The sequence below is a fragment of the Drosophila arizonae genome, chromosome X (assembly GCF_054131065.1).
Source record: "Drosophila arizonae isolate 15081-1271.41 chromosome X, UAZ_ARI_1.0, whole genome shotgun sequence".
NCBI classification, from domain to species: Eukaryota; Metazoa; Arthropoda; class Insecta; order Diptera; family Drosophilidae; genus Drosophila; species Drosophila arizonae.
In genome coordinates, this window is record NC_142927.1 from 26218395 (window position 1) to 26244382 (window position 25988).

The following is a 25988-nucleotide window of genomic DNA, read 5'->3' on the forward strand; positions in this document are numbered from 1 at the left end:
TGTTTACATATACATATGGAGTGAAGTGCCCTTATTCCTTGTAAGTCTATTATTAGTATTAACACGTACAGATATGGGATTTCACATGAATCGCATGCAATGCAGCTTTCAGTGGAATTATCGGTTGGGTAAACATTAAAAACATGCTATAAATATATATGTTCATGAAAGTATCTTTTGACTGTTGTTAAAGTGTATCAAGTTGAGAAGTTTAGTGCTTTTAATTATATGCGGAATCCATTCAAAATGGGATATCAAAATGTAAATTAGTGTCTTGTGGCTTGTGAATATACGCATATGACTGTCATTATCGCAATCTGAAAGTTAAATGAAGATTGTCCATCTGCAGGAAAAGTTACTCAACAAATTTGTTCCCATAACATGGCTCAAATTGCAGCCCCGGCGCAGTCGCTGCGTCAACTGCACAGTTAGCAGAGCGCGTGCTTATGTGTGTGTGCATGTGATGTGTGCTATGAACTCATCGAAGGCTTCACTTCGTCTCGTAGTGGAGCCATCTCTACTAGAGCCTTTCGACTTGCATACTCCGACCAATACACAATGCTGCTCCTCATGAAGAAACTATAATCAAGAGAACACCGCATATTAAGACGAGCCATTGGATTCCTTGTGCCCAGGATAGACGACATTTTGAAAGATCTCAAGCTCAAACACATTTTTAATATAATTTAAGGCATTGCCAGAAGAAAAGACAGCAAATACGCCCATCATGCCAGCCCGCTTCATTTTCCATTATCCATTTTCAAACTCAAAATAACTCAACTCAATAAATTTACCAACACTTACTATGCCCTTACCAAACCGGGCATTAATTGACAAGTCTTCAGCAATCATATCTTTTGTAACTCATAATAGCATTTAATGTTCTGTTATTGAATGAACGCTTATAATAAATATACTTTCGAAAAGGTAGTACAAGTGCAATAATAATAAAAAATACAAATATTTTTCCACTTCTTATATTCAGCGCTACTATTTCTATGACCGCCTGGTTCACAATGCCTTTTACGAACATTATTCAATTTCAATGGAAAGTAATAGGACTTTCTTTGAATTTTCTTCTTCACATTCTATTCTAAACAGAAAAGAGACATATTAAAAAAAAAGTTTTCTTGAAGTTTAGTGTAGTGCAGCACTATCATTGTAAATTGTATAAAAAAATATACACAAATATTTAATGAATAGAGTTGGATTGAAATTTGTGAAAGGGACTTGATATCTTATATTTATTCGTTAAAATTTATAAAAATGAATTTTTTAGACATCGAAAAGCTTTAAGCGTTATGTTTAAGATATTTTATTTTTTTATTTCATAATATATTTTTATTATTTCATTTACACATAAATTAAGTTCATCAGAAATTTCTAGCAAAAGAGCAATCAAATAATTTAATTGTTTCCTTAAAAATATATATATTTTTTTACTTTTTAAGTATTTTTATTTGTTTTCTCAATAATAATATTTTCATTTATTTCAATATATATATGTATATATATTTTTGTTAGCTTCAATACTTTGGAATAGTAGATATTTATATTGGAATAGAATATATCAATAGAAATAGAATTCGAAGCCCATTTTTCAGCCCGTATGGGATATCCGTTATCTCAGAAATCATGGTAGTTCGAGCTGTTAGAGTGTTGCATTTCGGATTGTGTACTCATGTTAACAATACAAGTCCAATAATATATGGCGGGTATATCTATATATTTATTCATATCATCATTGGCTGGATATACCTACGCCCAATTGGGACAAGCTAAATCGGAAAATAGATCTGGGAGCGTTTGTGCTGAGAATGGATATTCTGCAGTTGGCAACGCGTTCCTTTCTGATATATGTACATCTAACGATTTTTATTTTCGATTGGTTTGCCATAATCCAATTTTCAGACTAAGCAAAGCTTAAGTTCAGTTTGCGAAACGAGCCGCATCTGCCTTGGGGCAGCTCTGTTTTCTTTCAGCTTGCAAGTATTACATATTTCTGAAGTATCTTGGAAAAAATATGAGCATACCTTATGCATTAGTTTAAGTTACTTGGCCGTGGGATAAATGATTAACTGATCGACCAGCAGATACCCTTTCTTTTTTATCTTTATGCCCTTGGGATCTACTTGCGAATACCCTGTATTTCACGTAAAAGCATTCTAATTCATTAATTCGCTGTGCATTAAGTATATTAAGTATATATATATATATATAATATATATATTCTATTTAGTAGATTTATTATATTTATTATTACCAAAAAGTTTGTTGTAAATATGAATGCGTTTTATGAAATCAATTTTAGCGAAGTGCTAAAGAAGTTTGGAGGCCTTCGAGGCCATTACAATGGGTACATTATGCAATTCAGCATAATTCAGACTTTTCGCCGCAAACGAATTCAAATTCGAATTCGAATTTATTCAATTGAATCGAATACATTATTAATTGGCTGTAAACTTTATTTCTTATCCGGCGGCGTATTCCAATTGACGACTTCCATTATTAATTTTCCATTGACCGGAAACAATGACAACAACAACAACAAATCATCATCATCAGCAACAACAACAACAACAGATTGTTGGCAAATAGAAGAAATCGGAAAAAATAAGCTGATTAAGCTTGATTCGACATAATTGGAATTTAATGAAAAGCGAAGAAGAGAAGAGAAGAAGAAGAGAAGAGCGCACTTTATATACTACTGTAGGGGAGACGAATTCGAAAACTGGAAAGCAAATCATAAGGAAAACATTTGTAGTTTTTCCGATTTTATCTATTTCTATATAGATTAGAATTTTCAATATTACAAAAATACTTTTGCCTATGGTATACACGAGTATGCATGCCAAATTTCAGCTCTCTAGCTCTTATATCTTCTGAGATCCTTTTGCTCATACGGACGGACGGACAGACGGACAGGGCTACATCGACTCAGCTCGTCGTCCTGATCAAGAATATATATACTTTATGGGCTCTGCGATGATTCCTTCTGCCTGTTACATACTTTTCACAAAACCATTATACCCTGATTTCCCATTTTCAATGGGCTCAGGGTATAAAAAGAGTGATCGAGATTGACAGACAGAGAGAAACAGAGAAAAGAGACACAGAAACATAACGAAAGCCGGAGAGAGAGACAGATAGAAATATAATGAGAGTGAGAAGGAAGGGAAGAGTGTGAGAGAGAGAGAAGGAGAACAAAAGGAGAGACAGAAAGAAAGAGATAATCAGCCGAACAAAGAGAGGTAGAGGAAGAATAGAGAAAGGCAAAGAACATAAGAGATGTACAGAATGGGTGAGAAGGTGAAAAATGCAGAGAAAAAGAGGGATGGAGGAAAATAAAACTTTAATCATTTTCTTTATCAAGAATCCATTATCAAAATGAAAATGATTTCAAATCACAAAGAGTTTCTCGTCTTCCCAGTTTTCCCCAGTGATAAACTGTTTCTAAATTGATAGTGAAATCTTATTAGAGATTAACCTTCGTAAATGTATGTCAGCACCACCAGTACTTAGTTCTGAGGGTTCTTAGGCTGAGCTGACTCAGTGAATCACATATAGAGATTTGCATAATTTTGACGTGAATTTTGATAGAGGACTGCAGTAAATTAAATTTGTGAGAAATTTGGAGTAAAATTGGATTATAGCTAATTTGCTGAATTTCATGATTTTTCCCTGGCAGACAATCGAATAAAGACAGATAGACAGACAGGTGCTGTATATTGCCTTGTATTGCTGGGTCAAGGTAAAACTTAGCTCTTGACGATATATTGGCATATTATGCATACGACGTGTGGGCTGCAGAACCAAAATTCATGAGTTCAATCAAAATCTGATTTCTATTAATGCGACTAGATGGATGCGTGATGGGTTCCAGTGGCATAGTTGAACTTATTTGTTATTTACTATTTCTATGACAGATGATAAGAAAGTACAAAAATAATAAATAATATTAAATATGTATTATATTATATTAATATAATATAGAATATAACATACGAGCAAATGGAAAATGTAATATAAAAAACTGTTAACTTTTTAAAATATTTTCATACTCTCGACGAAGGCAACAGGTAGTAAATTGTGAAATAATATTCCATTATATTTATTTATAATATAATTTATCTAATAATATTAATGCGTCTTTGGGTCTATCCGACTGACTTATATTACTAATATTATTATTATTATTATTATTATTATTATTATTATTATTATTATTATTATTATTATTATTATTATTATTATTATTATTATAATTATTATCATCATCATCATCTCATGACTTTTTCTCTTTAAGTATCAACAAGTATGTTAAGTATTGTATATAGTCGTTGCTAGTCTATTTTATTCGGCGCTCAACTTCAACACATCTTAAGCTCATTTGGTTAGGGCATTTGCTAGTCGTTGCTAGCCTATGCTAGCCGGCTCTCTAATTCAACACAGTTTAAGCCCATTTGGAAGCATTGCGGTATATTTCATGCTCTCTTCTATGTGCTTACTCATATGCAAATATCAGAAAGCCAAAAATTCAGTAAATACTTAGAGAGAGGGAGAGAGGGGGGAGCAGGACAGTGCGATGAAAAAGAGCAAAATACACGCACAGCTGACAGAGGAACAGAATCAGAATAAAGAAGAGAAAAGGAAGCTCAACGATAACCGCAGTTGTGGCATTCTTTTTATGGCAAACACTTAAAAGCGTCGTGTGTGTGTGTGTCTATGGCTGTGTGTGTGTGTGTGTGAAAAGCGTGTCGCAACGCACACATATGCAAAAGGATTGTTCGTCAGCGCAAGAGGACTTCACTGTCTGTCGCACCCGCATCAGCTTGGTCCCATTTCATGCTCATTGCTTGTGTTAATAAGACAAGTCAAACACACACACACACAGACACCGACACTCACTCACACATGCAGTGGCTCACACACACTCTCTCACCTTTAGGCGCCTGGTCAAAAAGGCAACCGCAAGTATCTCAATTTGATTACAAGCTCGTCGTGCGGCCGCCCGCCCGATAATGAGGCACGTGCCATGCAATGCACTCGGGCCAGACACACACACACACACACACACACACATAGACGCACAGATTGCTGGCAATTCATGTCTTCGAACTAAAAATTTCCACACTGTCGCTTTAACTCGCTGCTAGGACAAAAACACTTCACGGACAGCACTCGCATCACTTGGCTGCAATGCTAATGAGTTGCACACCCATCCGCACACACACACACACATACACTCACATATGCGAGCAGAGTAAATGGCATTTGGTGCCTTCAGTTTCGCACATGCTACAACTTTTGTCAACACGAAGTTTGTCTTGCGTCCAGTTCAACAACTGCCAGCCCTCACGTTACTGTCCTTGTGCCACGCCTCCCCCCCCCCCCCCCTACCGCGCCGCGCACTGCCAACCCATTGCCCACAAGCAGAGTTGAAAAGCAAACGGCCTAAATGCCTAACAACATTTTGCATACACACATACATACATATATATTTATATATATATAAAAATTATATATATGTATATTCTGCATCTGAATGTTATGGACGAGCTAGTCGAAGTTCGTATGCCCTGGCTTGCCCCTGAGGGTAGTTCCTCTAGTAATTGATATAATGCTGTGCGTAATTTGATATCCTGTTTTCCCTCGGCCGTCCACTTAAAGTTTTTAATTGTACAATTTGATTAGAATATCATTTTTGAGGAGCAACCAAGCAGGTTTCTATAGAAATGCAAAGTTCTCTAAGAGATGCTTAATTGACTCTAGCTGCTATAGCCATGGATATATGCTATAGAAAGTTGATCTAGCCAAATCTGAATTATATTGAAAGGGGGAGGGAGGGGGAGTGGGAGGGAGAGAGAGAGAGGGGCTTTACATAAATATACACATATATAACTATGCAAGTATATATATGTGTATATATACATATATATTACTTATGCCTGTGCAGTTAGGCCTCTCTCTATTCGCAACAAACGCTGAATACCCTACACAAAACAGTGAAAGAGAGAAAAAAATTCATGCACAAAGAAATTGAACAAATGCAGCCGCAGAAATGTTCTTTTTCGTCCAAATGTTTACGCAAACTGACCCAGCTGCATTTGTTGGCCAACAGAGGCGGCGGCAGCAGCGGGCTAGAGGCGTGGCAGTGGCGGTTAGCAGTGGGCGGCACGCTGCAGCGCTGTTGGGCACAGACAGGCATATCACCAAACCTATGAAATTGGGTGCAACCAAATTTAGGAGAAGCAAATATTTATATATGTTGCGCATACGCCACATTGGACGGCGACAGAAAAAGAAAGATTAAAAAGAAGAATGCCACAAAAAGTAAAGGGACACAATGGGAACAGAAGGGAAGAGAAAGCTGAAGAAGTTAAAAGAATAACATAAGCAGATGAAGAGAAATTTGAACAAAAATAGGGAAGAGATGAAAGGAGAGATTAGAAGTTAAAGGTTATAAGGGAAAATAAGTTGGAAATAAGAGGAAAGAAGAGAAGAGAGGGCGAAATGTCGGGGAGAATAATATAAGAGATTAAAGAGGATAGGAAGAAAAGAGAAATTATATAAGAGAGTAAAGAAAATAAGAAGAAAAGAGTTGAGAAGAAAAAGATATGAGAAGGAGAAATGCTTGCAGCGAATAGAAGAAACGAGATAAGGAAGAACAGTATGAGAAAAGAGCAGCTCAAAAGAAGGAATGAAAAGAAACAACAAGAAATGAAGAAATCAGAAGAAACTGAAAGAAAAGTTAAACAGAATTTAATACTAAAAGAGAAGCTGAGAATAAAAGAGTAGACATGCGAAGAGAAAATAACTCAAAAGAATGCAGAAATTATAAAAAAAAGCGAATGGGAAAAAAAGAAAAAAATAGAAACAACAAAAAAGGAGACGAACATGAAAATTGAGCTATAGGAATCTCAGTGCTTACACTAGATAAACTTATAGAGAAAGTAGAGAATATTTGAAAATATTTATAAATATTAACTGCAGCGCAAAAATGTGTTATATTTAATTGTTCAGTCGGCGCAACTCAATGAACGTCGGAAAATAACACATGCTTCGTATTTAAAAACAAAAAACCAAATACAAACAAAAATTCTCGATAGTCGACTGCGCGTCTAATTCAATGAGTTCAGAAATTATTGAAATCGCACAGTTTTGTGGTCAATTTATGAGCGAAAAAGTGAATTGAAGTGAAGTGTAAACAACGACAGAGCAGCGCACAAAGCAATTATGAAGTTTGGCAACGGCGTAAGAGCTTAACAATCGAAAGACGCGCAGTTAGGCTCAATTGTTGAACACTGAAGTGCGACAACATTGCTTGAAGATGTTTGAATTTTGGCAACAGTGTACGAAATAAGTAAAGCTACACAGCTAGCTTTCATGTTTGAGCATTGCCCTGAGCCGAGTTTATTTAAGTGAAGTTTGGCAACATTTGTAGGACATATAATAATAATATTACCTCAAAAATATTATTTTAAATAATACTTTAATGCATAAATAGTTTCTAAAAAAAAATTATAATAATAAATATAGAGTAAATAAGCATTCATGAAATTTTACAACACGGCAAATAAAATTTAATTGTATTTGTCACTCTTTTCCATTAGCCCCAAAACAATGGATTAATTTCCTAGTATTTTCCATTTTAAATTTTTTGGCTGATTTCAATCTAAAATCTAGGGTTCATCGGGTTTCTATGAAAATTAAATTATACAAATATTTAAACTTTTCATCAGCTTTGGCTCAACTGAAATTTCAATAAGGTACCTAGAGCTTTGAGAGTATTACTTTAGAGCACTGCAACAAGGACTATGAAATACATATTTTTTTTTTAAATTTTATTTTAGATGAGCATTTTATATTGGAATAAAAACATGCAAAAATAAGCTACCAATATTATAATTCAAATAAATATGATTTTGCATGTAAACTCTTCTTCTTTTCTTACTTGTTTGTCTCACTCACCTGCCATTGCAGTTTCTCGTTTTTCGATTGTTTTGAATTTGGATATTGTTTGCTTTGCTCGCAAACACTTTGGCGTACTTTAGCGACGAACTGTGTTTATCTCTCGATTGGAACTTAACATATAGTAGCCATAACATTGCTCCAACTTTCTAAGGCCGCCACATCGTGTGTACTTTAGACTCGCGCACTTTTCGAAAATTCTTCGAAAAAAATATCGTGTAAACACAATGCACAACGGGGGAAAAAACGTACAAAAAAAAAAAAAAAAAAAAAAAAAAGAAAAAAAGTGATTTAAACGCGAGCGCGCTAATGTTTCAAAAATGTTGTAATAACCCTCTGTGATTAGTAACTTGTTTTTGTTTTTATTTTTAATTCTGTTTGTGCTTTTGGTTGTGCTGCTGTTGCTGCTGCTGGTGCCGCGTGCGAGACGCGCGCCACGAGTGCCGAAGCCGTTATGACAGAATCTTGCAAGCATCTGCCCAACTTATCCTTCTGGCCTTCTGCCCAGTGACGCCGGCAGCGACGCAGCGCGCTGCGCGCAGCGACACCGGCGACGACAATGGCAGCGGCATACACGAGCGTCCAACGAGTCGTTCGTTTCGCTTCGTTAGCGTCACTTCGTTGTGTTCGGTGTTGCCTTTGCGAGCGCTTGCATGTGTATGTGTGTGGGTGTATTGATGTGCATGCGTATGTGTGTGTGTGCTGGGTGCAATTGCAGGCGTTTAACTAGCGGCCAAAGCGCCAGCTAAGCGGCAGCTCACTCGCCTCTGCTTCTGCGAACGTTCGCTCGCCTGCGTGTGTGTGTGTGTGTGTGCTTTTGTGTGTGCGTGCGTACAGCAAGACAAAACGCCAGCGGAATATAATTTTTACTGTTTGTTTATTGTTGTTGTCTTTGCTGTTGTTGTTGGTGCTGCTGCTGTTTGTTGTTGTTGTTGTTGTGCGAGCTTCAAAATAAAACTGCAAACAAATTTCCGTTACCGGTGACACACATGCACACACACACATGCACCCACACACGCATGCATACCGTTACGCGGCGCAGTGAAAGATTTATCGAACTGGCAAATGGCAACCGAAGAAGCAAAAACTCAACTGAAATCAAAAAACAAATAATTTGATGTAAGCTCAGCGACTGCATTGATACCCTGTATTTTAAAGCGGTAATAATATTTCACATTTACTGTTTAGATCAATGTAATGAAGGCAAAGCTTTTATCCTTTTCAATTTCAGTTCACCACATCCCACTATTTGTGCTTTGACAAACGCACATATTTGAATGCCATTAGCATGTTCGGAAAATTTGATTTGAAAGTCCATTTGGAAGAAAAGTTATTCCACGAAAAGGTTCCCACAATATTGTCCGAATTTGCAACGCAGTCGCTGCGTTGGCAGAGCGCGTGCTTATGCGTTCGTGCGTACATATATATTTGTGTGTGTGTGTGTGTGTGAGTCTGTGAGTGCATCCATTGTTTGTCATGTATGCATAATAGAAACGTTGAATGATCAGCTACTTGCGGGGCTCAGGGTATTTCGTAGTCTAGCGGACTCGACTAGATATAGACGGTAAATGAAAGATAAATCTTTGAATTTCCATATACAATTTAATTTAGGAGCAATCATTTACATTCTTTATACAAATTGTAAGAGCTAAGTTAATAGGGTATCCATATAGTGTTTTTAGTGCTTAACATCGAACTTAGAATTTGGAAACAAATTGTAAATGATGGCTCTTAAATTAAATTTAATACGGAAATGAATATTTCACATTGCCCTACTATATAGATACTCTGTTTTAAGTGTTCAACTTTATTCTTTAAGCTAGAATACGATCGCGCGGAAGTACGCGATGATAACATTTTAAATGGATTTAATTCCACATTGCTCGACTGCATAGATACCCTGCTTTAAGCGTTTAACTTAAATTTATGTAGATAAAGATTGTAAAAACAAAAATTAAAAAAGTATTTTTAAAATGTTAATGATCGACTGCATATATACCCTGTGCAGGTGCAAGCATTATGTAAAATGATCATGATAATACCCTGTAAACATATTCCATATGCGAGGTGCAGCTGAACGACTTTTTTAATTTAAATAAATCTAATCTAATCTAATACATCTAATAAATTGAGAGCATAATACTTTCAACTCTGATTTCTTCTTCAATTCTCTCTTATTAGAGTCTCATTAAACACTCCCGAATAGCAAAGTACACGCATCTATAAAATACCGAAGATTGTACGCTCTGTCATGTGGCATGATCGACATGTGTTTATGGGGCAATATATTATTTATTGACTTGTATACCATATGTATATATAAAAGGAAGATCATAAATAAACATGTTGGGGGCAAGCATGCGAATGAATGGGCCATGAAAATTGCTAATCATAAATTTTAATTAAATTCAGCTAAAACAACAATTCGTATTCTTATTTTGCACATTGTCGATTTTCAATGAAATCATTTCCGAATTAAATCTACTAAGAACGAGCTATACATATATGTAGGTGCTATAATATCGAAGGTAGTTACCTAAAGCTTTGTAGCATTTAAAGGCATTTTTCGATGGATAAGAAGAATCACAGAGAATGATCTCACTTAACGCGTTTATAAGTTGGCGCGATTTCATGAAAAATTTCATTACACTCCTGAGAGTTACGGTGAAAATTCCTAACTGTTTACAGTTGGTCTGCTCCTTTGTTTCCAATGGAAAAGCCAACTAATTTAATATTATAATACTGAGCTTCATTGGAGCACCAGGTTTTGATTGTGGCGCAGACATTTTTTTCCTGCCTAGCTGTCTTGGAAATTTTACTTTCGCTTTTTGAAAACGGTTCAACTGTCTCTGACGACAAACAATGCGAAGCGCCAGCTCGCCCATTTGTTTGAATTGCATACTTTAAGGGGCTCTGGAGTCGAAAGACAAAAGGAGAAAGATGAAGAGACCTAAGCGGGGACTAGAGTGAAGTGTGTAAGAGGAAGAATAAAAACTAATAAGCTATCATTGGGGCTATCATGGGGACTAACAATGGGTAAGTATACCATAGCATGCTTCCGACCTCGTCCTATGTATTTAGTTTCAGGCGAAGCAGCTCAAATATTCTGTCTGTGTGTGTGTGTGTGTGTCCGCATTGCTGTAGTTCTTGTTTTTGAGTCAGTACGTGACTAGATATATTTGGAATGAAGCGAAACGACGTGTAAAGTGCTGGGTATAGCTTTGTCTATATATAGGCCGATATTGCAATACATGCCTACAGTGAGAGAAATTACGTACAAAAATATAGATATAGATATAGATATAGATATAGATATAGATATAGATATTGATATTGATATAGATATAGATATAGATATAGATATAGATATAGATATAGATATAGATATAGATATAGATATAGATATAGATATAGATATAGATATAGATATAGATATAGATATAGATATAGATATAGATATAGATATAGATATAGATATAGATATAGATATAGATATAGATATAGATATAGATATAGATATAGATATAGATATAGATATCGATAGATATAGATATAGATATAGATATAGATATAGATATAGATATAGATATAGATATAGATATAGATATAGATATAGATATAGATATAGATATAGATATAGCTATAGATATAGATATAGATATAGATATAGATATAGATATAGATATAGATATAGATATAGATATAGATATAGATATAGATATAGATATAGATATAGATATAGATATAGATATAGATATAGATATAGATATAGATATAGATATAGATATAGATAAGATATAGCTATAGATATAGATATAGATATAGATATAGATATAGATATAGATATAGATATAGATATAGATATAGATATAGATATAGATATAGATATAGATATAGATATAGATATAGATATAGATATAGATATAGATATAGATATAGATATAGATATAGATATAGATATAGATATAGATATAGATATAGATATAGATATAGATATAGATATAGATATAGATATAGATATAGATATAGATATAGATATAGATAGATATAGATATAGATATAGATATAGATATAGATATAGATATAGATAGTCTTAGTTTTTCTCTCAGTGTATTAATGTGTGACATGACAATTGCATTGCTTTATGTATGTATGTATATATACATATATTTTACTAACACACATACATATATGTTGCTGTGCGTGTGTGTGCTATTTGTGTGTAGCACACTTCAATTTTCTGTCATGAGCATAAAAACGGCTATGCGCCCACGTTGACGTTGACGATGACGACGCCGCAGTCGCCGACGACGACGACAACAACGTCAGCGCCGTTAGCATTGGCCTAGTCACGTTTTGCTTACTGCAACTGCTGCTCCCGATCCTGTGCCCGTTACTGTTTCCGTTGGCATTGCCTTTACCCACTAGAACACCTTATTGAAATGACAAATCAAAAACAAGAAAAGTAGCCTATCGAGCGTCAAATACCCTATCCCAGGCAAGATAAGTAATAATAAATAATATTTAAGTTTCGATTTGATGGGCTTTTGATGAACTTAGCTCAACATTGAATTAAGCATATGAATTAGGACTTCTTTCTGAAGAATATAATTTCCTTGCTTGCATAGCATATTTCACTTTGATACTATCAGCTTCAAATTTTATATGTATTTAGTGACTATATGCACTTATAGATATTTTGAACTAACTATTCGTTGCATAGTGGGTGACAATTGACTAATACCCTATATAAGGGCACAGCAACTGTCAACAACGCCGACGATGCAGCGTTTTGTTCATTTGCTTAGGAAGTTGGCCAAATGCTCAACTGACCCATTCCGGCTACGCACAGTGACACGAAACTGATTTGCCCAACTATAAAAGCAAAAAATATAAAGTCTTATGATCATATAATATAATAAAATTGATTAGTTTTAGTTTTTAAATTAAATATTTCATCTGAATATGCTCCTTTTCTAGCTCATACTCTTAGCATAGCAGAGAAAAGCCGGATAATGGAAGCCAGAATTTTGCTCTAATGGTGAAAAACATATTTATAATATATTTTTGACTCCATCTGAATGAAAAAATGGCTTCTGTTAACAGAAATTATAGGGATGCCAGGAAACACTAAAACTAAATAAAAACCTCTCCTTCAATTTTGCCCAATATGTAAGGGAACTTTAAGTCATCTCCCGTGGGCCGTTCAACATGCCAGAGATTTAACGACTTTGGTCATTAATGCAATTCAAATTGGGCGAATAATTGCACTAAGGGAAACAGCTCTGTACGTATACCTGATATTATTGAGCACTTAAGTTGGGTTCATAACTGATATATTTATTTATTTATATAATAATATACATTTTTTTATTTACTTTTCTTTTTATAACAGAACTTATATCATTCCAATATAATATTTGAGATATCCCTGTTTAAACAAATCAAACGCATTCAGTCCTATATATACATATGTACATTTGTATCTGTATACAATTTTTGAGCTGCGTTGCAATGCCCTTGCCACACTGTGCAGCAGTACACAGTGAACGTAAATCATCTGTGCGTTGTTTGTTTTCATACCCTGCACTCAAAAGGGTGCATTAGATGCATACATATATGTATGTATACAACTATGGCCAAGTGCATAAATAAACAGAGTGTACGAAATACAGTGAGACCAAAGCCATTTAGACTTGTTAGGATATCCTAGATAGAAATTTTCTATCGATTCAAGTGTGTTTAAGCATAGATTCAAAGCTAAGTGAAGCTTAGTGATTCGATTTAGAATAGATTTTTCGTGTCTCCTCTTCTTTTCTTCCCTTTTAGATGGGCTTTACTGTAGCCAAGTGGAAAAATAATTGCTTTATTTACAGTGTAAATAATTGATGCGAGCAGAGCTGAGAAGTTTAAAAAGAAAGAGAAGCTAGCTGACGAGCTTTTAATTGACAGTTATAACAATTTCCCTTCGCTCACACATGCAGAGTTCACGCAGAGCTTTCGAAGCCGATGCAACAGCTACACCAATACACTCGCAGCACACAAACGCAGGGCATTTGTGGTTCGAGCTGATGCTCTCGCTTGGTGTTTGCTTTCGGCTTTCAATTAGAAGTGAAACTACATACATAGGTGTGTTTAATTATATCCACTGACCCCGGCCAGGTGTTGCAAGCACCAACTTCTGGCTACGTAATGCGGTCAATCGGCCTTCCATCTGCGCCTCCTCCCGCTGCTCGCAGTCATAAATCAAAAATGCATTTTCACAGGCTTCGCTCACGTTGACGTTTCACACTATTTTCAAAGCAGTATAACAGAGCACGAGGCGCGGGCGCAGGAGGAGGAGGAGGATTACAATGGCTAGAAATCATAGAAGGACGTGGGCTGATATAGCTGTATATACATATATAAGTATAACTTGTGGCTTTGCCTGCTCTTGCCATATTTGACTTGGCTTGCCACATTTCTATACGCATGTATATACATATGTATGTACATATATATATTTCAATTAGTGCTTCAATAGGCTGTTATACAAAATGTTTGTAAAGAGTTCAGGAGTGTTACGTTTTCAATGGAATTACGATCTGTTATATGATATGAAGCTCAATCTGAACTCATGTTAGCTGCATAACAATTTAGTTAATAAGAACGAAGCCAATATGAAATGCATACAAATTACAGCTTGGCAACAGCTCTGTTGAGCCGTTATCTTATAAGTCTCTGTTATATACATACATAGCTCTGTTATGAAACAGTGCACGGGCATTGTCATTAATGTTGCGTTAACGTCTCTGTTCTGTGGCAGTGCCAAGACCAACGGCTTATGTATGTAAATATGAAACTAATGCAACTAAGGTCAGGATCAGACATATACCTATGTATGATATGATATGATAGATATACTACATAGACATCTTTATATGTCTTTTACAGGTCACTCACATGAAAAATATTTTTGTAGCCAGAAAAAGGCTTAGAGTATATTGCTAATTCCAATTGCTTTCTTCCGATTGTTAATGGCGATAACGATAGCGATAACGATGATGTGCAATTCAAGCGAGATCGACTGGCAGCCGGCGGCGAGCAGCGTTCAACTGACGATGCCAATGAAAATTGAACTTGGCTGCTTAGTCGCCGAGCAGCGCATTAGCATTCTAAATAACGGAGGCTGCGGTGAGCAACAAACACGTAAAGGAACGACTCTGAAATACCCTAGAGAGTACACGAAAAGGATACACAAAACTTGGCCATGGAAATACGTATACAGAGAATATCACATACACATTTACTTATGTATGTATGAACATTTATTGGTATATAAATACTAAATATGCAAAATACATACATGCTAAACACATAAAGATATAATTTTTATATTGCAAAATAAGTTTAAATAATTAATTAAGACTGTATACAGTTTTTTTTTACGTTTTGCATGGCACATTGTAAGTAAGCATTCAAATGCGTTTTCTTATGTTAAGTCACAGTGTCTCCCCTCTCTCTCTCTCTCTCTCTCTTTCTTTGGCGAATCGTCTGGTCCGCTGCGAATATGCGAATACGTGATAATGAGGAGAGCAACGACAACGACAGTTTTAAATGGCAGCAACAACAGAAATGATATTGATATTTGGAATATAGCAACAACAAGAAGGGCTGCAAAAGTGGAGGAATAAGACTATCAGCCACAACAGCAGCAGCAACAACAACAACAGCGAACGTCGCGACGTTCTTCTGTCTCTCCTTACAATCTGTAACGTTGAGAGAAAGCTAGAATCCAAGCTTACAGTGCTGCCTGCCTTTCGCTCTGTCTCGCTCTCTCGTGGACTCTCTATTTGTCCATTTCGCTGTAGGCACAAATTATGGCAAAGCGAACTAGGAAAAATTAAATAAATACCACAGCAACGGCAATAAGAGCAGTGAGCAGCAAAACAAAGGCAATTGCAACAACAATCTACGCTGGCGCCGTCGCAGTCGCCAGCAGTGCAGTCGTCTTCGCAGTCGACGTCAACTTTGACGCGCATTCGACTTGAAATCTAAGCGAATCTTTCTCTGCTCCCATACACAATATACACGACAGCATATGCGTTTCGTAAGCTTTGCGCATGCAGGTAGACGGATGCAAGCGTAGGTAAGTACATATATAATATATGTATATGTGTATGTATATGCATATCGCCGTTACATAAAAGGAGCTCCGAAATTGTTTGGTGTCTGATAGCCCTTAATTTAGCGTGAATTGTAAGTGTGTAGGGTAGTATTAAGTGAAATATGTAGAGTATTGAGTGTCCCTTGCGTTCGCACATAATCGCTGTTCCCTTCGCTGTCGTTTGTCTCCCTCTCCCTCTCTGCATCGTTGATGCGCTCTCGCTGTGGGTGTTAGTGATGGACGCTTAGCATATGAAAGCTTGAGAGAAGGGAATCTGAAATGAAACGGCAATCATTCGAATAAATGAGGGTCGCTTTACTCGTTGGCCTCAGTAGCCAGTGCTTCACTCTATAAGTTAGTTTTAATTCCATATCAACTCTAATTTCTAAATAAATAACTAAATAGTACAATCATGCGAAAAACTGTTAGCAAACAAATTAATACTTGGCGTGGACCAAGGAAGTAGGTTAATTCATGTTATGTGTATTTTCTAAACCCGACTATTACCTTAAGTAACATACGGCATAGCTATTATTTTATTTATTTTGTGGAATATTTCACAGTTTGATTTTTGTATTTACAGTAAATTAATAAGTAAATACATAGTATTTATAAACATATACATATGCATGCAAAATCTCGAGTGAAACGACGCCTGTATGCTTCGGTTAAATCTTTTATTCCGCTTTAGGTCTTATTTATTCTCACTCTTTTTACTAAAGGCTGGGAGATATGAGACCTAGAGTGCATGCGAACTCTAACCTTCTCAACACGTTTTTGCCCCTCACTAACTCACTAGGACTCATTGCGAGTGGAGTCTCATTGGACCTCATTGAATATAAGAACTGAGAGTATATTGCTTTTTTTGTTTTTTTTGGAACTGTTAAAGGTAGGCATAACAGACCTTATATAGTTATTTTAGATTAGTATGAAGTCTCATTGGACCTCATTGAATATAAGAACTGAGAGTATATTGCTTTTTTTGTTTTTTTTTGGAACTGTTAAAGGTAGGCATAACAGACCTTATATAGTTATTTTAGATTAGTATGAAGTAAATATATCAATAAAAACTTGCTAATTTTCAAATATTTTTTAAAATTTTTAACATTGTTTTTTTTTTTTTTTTTTTTTTTTCTGTAAGGAATGCATATTTTATACCTGTACAATTTTCAGTGACACTCGCTGTACATGTGCATACATACATTTATTCTTCTTCAGCAAGAGCTGAGTCGATATTTGCCATGCACCTCTGTCCATCGGACCATGAAACAAACTCTGCCGACTTCATGTGTTAAATACATACCTATATTGGTATACTGGAAACAAATGCAGCTTAACTTTTACATATGGTTCTGATAAACCATGCGACTTAGATAATTTGAATTGTTTAGTTACATTGCTTGATTAAAAAGTTAAAACTGGGTCAATAGAACCTAAAAAAGATGTTTCTTCACACCACAAACTATTGTGGGTTCCAGTAGTGAAATTATAACTTTGGTATTTTGCAAATTTTTGATACTACCAACCACCCACAAAAACTAGTGCGAATATATTGATTAAAAAATTCCATCTATGTAGAGCTAAAAATACTCAACAATTTCGTGCCGTAAGCTCAGTCTAAGCATAGCCCATGCGTTGTAACCCAAACGTGCGTAAGTGAGCGTAAATGCATCGTAATCTTTACACATGCATGCATACATACTTACGTACAAAGAACGCGTGGAATGATTGGAATAGCATCTATTTGCTGTGTTCAGAGTATTTGCTATTCAGGCAATACCGACTATAACAGTCTTATTGGTTTTTTTCTTTCAAACTGGTTCGATGAATGAAAAGAGTATATTAGTTTGAAGTTATCGTATATTAGAACTCTTTTATTGTACTTGAGGGACTCAAATGTGTACGGGGGTGCAGCATATCGAAATTGACTAGATATATCCTTTAAAATTTGATGAATTTACAAATATACAGTGCATATGTATATGTATTTTTTTCCACCCCCGCACACCCGCACATTTTGAGGCTTGGCATATGATAGCTAACTATGTGAGGAGTGACGAGCTATACAGCTGCTTTGCTATTGATTGAATTTTATAAATATTTCTATAAATCGCTCTCTTGAATAAGTATCATGCAGTCGGCTATGCACGATTGCAAAGTTCTTACTTGTCTTAAGCAAACATTTTGTATTTATGTTTCTTGATATGAAGCTTAAACTGCCACGTGCACACACACTCATACGCACTACACACGGGCAGGCCCTCGCACACGCACACGCACTTGCACACTACAAGCACACACACACACATATAGACACTCGTCTTATCAAACTGATCGCCATTTGTACATTTTTCGCACGCACCGCGATTAAGTTTTTCTTTGTACTGCCACATCCTGCCCCTCGTCCTGCGCTGCGTGTTTTCTTTAGCTGCTCTGGCAAATGGCAAATGCATTTGCTGGCTTCCGCCTTAAGAGCAGCTGGCGCGCTGTCCCTCGGCTGCTTACCTGGCTGAATGGCCAACTGATTTCATTCGAGTCCCATTGGCAACCCAACTGCGGCTGCTGCTTCTCCTGTTGCTGCATCTATTTTCTCTATTATGTGTCGCAGCGTTCGCAAATTGAAGAAGAGGAAGAAAAAAAAAAACGCAAATGAATCGTTAAATTGAGTGAGTGCTCGACTGCTGTTCGGATTGACCCCCAATTGGCAGCTTGTTGGCAACAGCTGCAACTCAATTACCTCGGCCAGCGCCGGCTGGTTGGCTGCCAGCCCGTTTACAGTCTCATCCTCCGCCTCCCTCTCCTCGCCGCGGCATTGAAATTCGCCAGGAATTCGAGTTAAGCAACTTCGCGCACTTAGCGCACCCAATTTCAAGTCGTGCCAAGGCAAATGGCACTTCAATTGAAATATTTCAAATAAATCGGAGTGCTCTCAGGTCGGGCATAGCCGAAGAAGTTATGCTCTATAGATAAAAGAGTTGGCGGCATTTCTAAAACTAGCTTATTCGTTAGCAATCTGCAACGTGACTGAAAAGCTTAATAGAATAACCGTTAGTTCCTGAGCAACTGCACAGCTAAACTTGTTCATTTTGGAGTCGCTTGAATGAACATCTCCTTCAGGTTCATTCCTGTAATTAGTTTCTTACTAGTACTATGCAGCTTACAATTCTATTTATGAACCGCTCAAAAGCTTGCGTCATTCACTCACAAATGACCATCTGAACTAGTTCAATTATTCATTATTAGTTTCAATTATTAGTTTTCGAAACGTGAACTTGATTGTTCAGTTACTCTGCTATTTAGGAATAATTAACAATTCAGTTGAATAACTCAGTAGGTCAATTCAATGCTGAAAGCTGAGCTAGTTCATTTGATTTTTAATCAATTACTAGTCATTAGTTACTTTGATGGATAAGTGAACTAGTAATTCCTGTCAGCTGAGCAGCATAAAAGCTTATTTCGTATATGAACATATAAGCACCTGAACTAGTTCAACTATCCATTTAAAATCATCAACTATATTGATGAAATTGTGCTTTAGTTCACTCAGTTGGTTATTCAGCCGAACGGCCCAATATCACATATTGTGTATAGCTCGATGAACATCTGAACTAGAACACTTGTTCACTTTCGAATCGGGAACTTAGTTGATCAGGATCAGCTGAACAGTTTCATACACACAATTGCACTAGTTCCTTTATACAGCCATAAAGTATGTTTCGAATACGAACAGCGTTGAATTAGTTCAATTATTCAGCAATTTATATACAGTCAGCAAGTCAGCCGAAGAGCTGTTCCCCGGAACCACTCAATAGTAAGTTTCGGTCAGGAACAGAGCGAGTTCACTTGCCAACTTTATTAATGAGTGACTCAGATGGTGTATACCCTCTGCCTTTATATACTTAAATTGCATTTAGAATGGAATAGCTTTAACAATGAACCAGTTAAACTAAGCAATATAAACTACATATATTTAGAAATTTAAATATAAAGAAAAGAGAATTTTCTTTCTTTTTTCGAACATAGCTCCAAATGATTTATTTCCAAGCATATTTGGGTCTAAAAGTTCTTCAGTTTTTTCTTCTGTTCTTTGACCGAACAAATTGGTTCAACTTTTTTTTTTTTTTTTTTTTTTTTTTAGCTTTTTATAAGAATCTGTTGAACTGTTGGCATTTGCGCTCAGCTTTTTATGTCTTTTCGCTCGCCAACAATTTGTTTGTTTAGATATCCAAAACAATTTGTGGATCGTCCAGCGGCAACACTGGAAGATACCTTGTACTCTTTCTCGAAAACATAGGGAAATTTTTGGCTTGTATTTTATATTTTAAGCTCTATATGAACCAAAATATAGAAATGCAAATTCGTTATTAAATTATAATGTATAGGAGAAGAATAGAAGTAATCTAAATGCTCAGGTTTTCAACTTAAACCAACAAAGGGCTATCGATTATCGTCGATTATTAAAAATTTTGGTAACAAAAGCAGAAAATATTCAAACCCAAATATCGATCGAATGTTGATAACTATTTGAATCTAATGTAGCAAGAGAAGAAACAAGATTTGTAAGTCCCTAAAAACTAAGTTCAGAAATAAATTCTTATCGATTATCGACTATCGATTACTGCAAGATTACCGATTACTGACTCAACTACATCCATGTCCCATTAACAAAATCTACTTTCATAATGTCCCACTTGTGTTACATAGATGGCATACCCAAAATCGCACATTTACAGGGCATCCACAAACGCTGCCTTAGCTACGTCTGTTTACGCTTTGGCAATTCATAAATTTTACTGGACAGATGCCGAAAATATCTTTTTGCTTTTTGCAAGAGGCACCAAAGAGAAAAACAATTAACAAAATGTCAACGAATACCCTGTAATGGAACTGCAAAAAGTTGATAATGGCTTGAATGCGAACTCCCCCCACCGAATCCACTTCACCATTCATTCCACATCTCGCTGAAATCCCTTTCAAATTTGAGATTCTCGCGCTTGCCTTTTTAATTACTTCGCAGCAAATAAACATAAACAAAAATTGACTTTAAGTTGAATAAAATTTGGTATTTGTTTTATGTGAGCTCTTGCCACGTTGTTGTATATATCTATGTATATGTATGAATATAAATATATCTTTGAATCACCCGCCATTTGGCTTTCAATTGCTAACTTTCAGCTCATCTCGTACAAAGCCCAAACAGCTTCAAAGGCATTTATATATACATATAAATATATCAATAAAGATATTTATAATGAAAATATACATATATGAATATAATAGATCCTAGACCTTTGCTAAAGTCGTAACATGCTTTCGCGACCTTTCAGCTGAGGTCTTGGTAAACGAAGTAGAGGGTGCATTACCTTGAGTGGATTGCGAGGGGTATGCGAAGGGTATGCACGACTATTTTATGGCCGTTGCTGAGTTTGTTAATATATATTCATATACATATATATGAATTTACATTGATTATAGCCAATATACCCCATTATGCACTCTGCATTTCCCTTCATTAAGTGCTTAAAATATGATAGCAAGTTTAACAGAATCAAATACACTTGGAAAAATTTGAGTGTGTAAATTAAATATCCACTTTTGATACGAAAATATACCCTCGTAATGCAAAAAAAAATGGGGTATATACTGACCATCGTGCAACGTTACAGAGAACTTTAAAGACTTTAATATTTCATGCTTTTCAAAACAGCTGAAGCTAACGTCAATTGATATACCCTTTGCTGTTAATATTAACGGGCGTATTTGGGCCAACACAAATGTGATAAGCACTCAAAGAGAACTCAGTGAACTATTACGCAGTATAGCACAAAGGTAAGCAACTAGTTAACGAATTTAAATTTTTAAAAACTTTGAAATATAAACTAAAAACCTTTGAACCTAAGCCTAGGCATATGTATTACAGGGTATTTTATAAAGATAGGAAAACTAAAAGAAAAGTATAAAATGCATCTGAAAATCTGTCAAAAACTAACGGTAAATGCCTTTAGCAGCATACTCCACGCATTATATTTATATTACAGGGTATCTATGGAGCACTGCGCCTGTAAGGCTTCCAAATGAAAATTGCAATTAATTTGATGAACAATTCAGTGATTATTCAACAATTTGCAGACCCTTTAGCAACCGGACTACACGCTCTTTGATGCCTGTTGAGTGCAGGTAAAAGCTGCCGAGCGACCGAGTGGGCAGGTGGAGCAGGTGTGCAAAATGGGGACGGAATTTGTGTTAGCTTAAAGGGAGCTCAATTAAATTGATGGCCAAAAATATCAATTTGGTGTCACAAATGAGACGCATGAGTGTGCTTGTGAGCCAGGTCACCTTTAATTAAGCTGAAAGCTCTTTGCTCAACCTGAGAGGGGGCGAAAGAGACAGCAAGTGTGTGGAAGAGATGGCGAGACTGCTGTAATGATTAGCAGCAAAGTGAACATAGCCAAAGCGGAGCACAATAAAAAACGATGAAGTCAACAGAATTTAAAAATAAAGAACGAAACGGAAAGGGAGAGTAAAGAGCAAGGAGTACTCGACTATGCTATACCCTGTTTAAGTATATTAAGTATATAATATGAATTTCAAATAATTTTTTGGCTAGAAGAAATTCAAATTTCAAACGTGCAAAGTGTGCACGATTATATGATACCCTAACTGTGTCCGATAAATTAGCATTAGGTGCTTTTATAAATATTTATCTGTAATACACATATATGAAAAATTTTTGTTTTAAATCAAATTTTTGACTAAAACAAATTTCAAAATTAACACTAAAATTCGATTTTTCGAAAATTAAAACAAACCTTGAATTCGAATTTGCCTTGCCTTAGCCAGACTAAATATTTAATGTTAGGTTTTAGCACAAACCATATATATGTGCTTTATGGTTGGTGGTTTGACGCTTGTCATAATTAATCGATGTTATAAAAACCTTACTAATTATCGATAGTTTGAACACAAACTTTATCGAAGAGCTAAACTTCTTGATAGCCGACAGACAGATGGACGACAGAGGATAATAGGCAAAGGCTCAACACCGCCTCCTTCTCCCCATCGCATCTCTTTTAGCACATTCATCATACCCGAAATTCTCATTATCGAAGGCAAAAAGTAAATTGATTCGATTCCAGATGTAATTGCAATTGTACAACAATTGGGGACAGGCTCGTCTGTCGACGAGTTGTTAAGAGCGAAATGGACTACAAGCGAATGAAATATTTAAAATGAAAATCGTTTAATCAACAACTCAGCAAATGGTGAGCGAACGATGCGGCCTCAACTTTGGAACCCTTTTAGCCTAATGCATGTTGCATGTGGCATGTGGCATACATAAGTCTAGCGCCGCACTGAGAGTTATACCACCTTGAGCATTAAAAGTGTGTCAAAGGGCTGCACAGTGGCACAAACTCTATTAATATTTAATCGTAATCCACATCAAATATTCATCGCCAGCATTTCTTGACCTGCACAATTGTTCAAATATATGCCAATTGGCGCACTAAATTGATTATTTTGTGGTCATCGAAATTATTTGCAGCTATGAACTGGTAGAGTTGATAGAGCTGTGGGCAATTTACTGTACTTTTATACTGAGAACAAAAGTTGATTAAAAAGATTAAAAAGAAAAGTTGGCTATATAGTTTTTCCTTAGAATCTTTCGTATCTTTTGGCTCATAATATTTCATTTCAATTGAGTCGATTTCCTATTTTCAGCATAGATATATGAAGTGCTATGAAGCTACGGGAAATGTAGTTTACGCTGATACTCAGAATAAAAACTGATTTGTATTTAAACTAAGCTGATTTAATATTCATATATCATCTTCTACTCTCAGTTTGATATATATGCCATATTATAAAACTGATAATTAATAAATACAGGATATAATATTTTCCTTTAGGTGTAAATCACTGAAATATTATACTTGGATCTTTCTATCAGAGCTCTCACAGCTTAAGTAGAGTGATTATCACATATTCGATAGATTATTTTTTTACCTTAACTCAAAATGGATACTTTTCTTAAGAAGAACACTACGAAAGTTCTATAATTGAGTGAGCGTCGACTTCCTCTATCGATGGCCCCAAAAGAGGCCGAGCCTGGGGGAATTTACATATTTTTCACAGTCTTTGAACGTAAGCCCCAAAATATCATTGTCAAAATATCATGCTCAATATTGCAGACTAAGAAAATCCGATTTAACGAAAAGTTCTACACACATTGAGCTCTATTGGATTGGCAATACGTATACACTATATGTCTTTTGTGGATATGGGATATAAGAAAATAGACCATATCATTCTGCTACTTGGAGCCTAAGTGAGTATTAAGCAGTTGGTAGAGCCCGACGGCAACGTGCTTTCATATTATTTTAAACAATAATAGATTTCAGTTTAACGCAGTCTCGCACCACTATGCGCTGCCTGATTGGGGGTGAATGGACATTGGGCGAGGTTGGTGCACGGCGGGCATATTGAACAACAATTTGGTGGCCTCGTTGAAATGGACAGGCAACAAAGGGGAACAACAATAACAAGGACCCTAACAAGGGGGAGCGATAAGTCGAGATTTAATTAAATTCAGTTGCTGCCTATAATAAATGTTAAGCGGCGAAGACTTTGAATTGCAATTTGAATTATTTACAGCTGCAATTATGTGGGAGTTACGAAAATTGGCGCAACTTTTTGCGGCAGCCAACACACTCACTGCACACAAACAAACAGTCAAAGTGAAAACTTTGTGTGCCACATTGACTTGCCGCAAGCTGAACACGTAACGCGCAATTACGGACGAATGTCGGGGGCAGGAGGTGCGCAAGAGGGGCGGGGCACCGTGTTGCTACAGTTGTAAAGCAATGGCGTTAACACGAGACGGGCAAAGTTTTTGCATTTTATAAGGGCAAAGATGAAGGGAAGCAGAGAGGCAGAGATGATGCGAGAATGAGAGCAAGAAAGAGAGAGAGAGGGAAAAAGAGTTGGAAAAACAGGTGGACAGACGATTTGTTGACAATGATGTTAATGATAATATTAATAGTTACATTAATAGCAATAGGAATGTTAATGATAATGATAGTTTTAAAGAAAGTACAATAGAGGAGGCAACAACAATGACAATGATAATACAAATTATAAGTAATTGGAATAAAAAGTAAATAATAATTTAAGCCATGGCCAATTCTATTAATGCTTACGATATTGCTAATAATATTACTATTGCTAGTGCTAGTGATATAGCTAATGCTATTGCTAGTGGTAGTATTAGTGTTAGTGTTAGTATTAGTGCTAATGCTAATGCTAATGATAATGCTAATGCTAATGCTAATGCTAATACTAATGGTAATGGTAATGTTAAATGGTAATGTTAATGCTAATGCTATGATAATGATATTCATAATGATAATGCAGACATAAATACTAGTTGAAGTGCTATTGGTAATGTGTGTGTTATTGCTATTGCTAGTGGTAGATAATTTTAGTGATAGTGCTATTGCTAATGCTAATCATAATGAAAATGCTAATGTTAATGCTAATGATAATGCAATTGCCAATGCTATTACTAATGCAATTGTTAATGCTAATACTAAGGCTAATGTATTTACAATGATAGAACTAATATGCCATTAGACAAAGTTAATCTTAATGATAATGTTCATGCTAATGCTAACACAAAGGTTTGGGCTAATGATAATGCTAAAACTAATGCTCATGACAATGAGCTAGTAATATATTTATTTCGTTTTATTATATGATTTTGATATTCTTTAAGTATGCTCATAAATACACAGACAATCTATGTATATCTATTGTGCTATACATTCTGTAAGTTCATCGATTATAATGAATTAAGAGAATACGTATGAAAAAG

At 35.8% G+C, this 25988-nt stretch overlaps 1 protein-coding gene and 1 long non-coding RNA gene across 3 annotated transcripts in view; one reads left to right on the forward strand and one right to left on the reverse strand.

Annotated features, from left to right (window-relative positions):
* Positions 1-15054, reverse strand: part of Pdfr (Pigment-dispersing factor receptor) — a 59714-nt gene extending 44660 nt beyond the window's left edge. For both annotated transcript variants that reach the window (XM_089473594.1, XM_018015529.2), the window contains exons 1-2: positions 14914-15054; positions 7972-9063 (exon numbers count right to left, since the gene is read on the reverse strand). The gene's annotated coding sequence lies outside the window, so the exon portion shown is untranslated. The remainder of the gene's footprint in view (positions 1-7971; positions 9064-14913) is intronic.
* LOC149268061 (uncharacterized) lies at positions 15045-25308 on the forward strand. The gene is made up of 4 exons (XR_016270930.1): positions 15045-15264; positions 15562-16099; positions 24307-24443; positions 24510-25308. It is a non-coding gene; the product is annotated as an uncharacterized LOC149268061 (long non-coding RNA).
* The last annotated feature ends 680 nt before the right edge of the window (positions 25309-25988 follow it).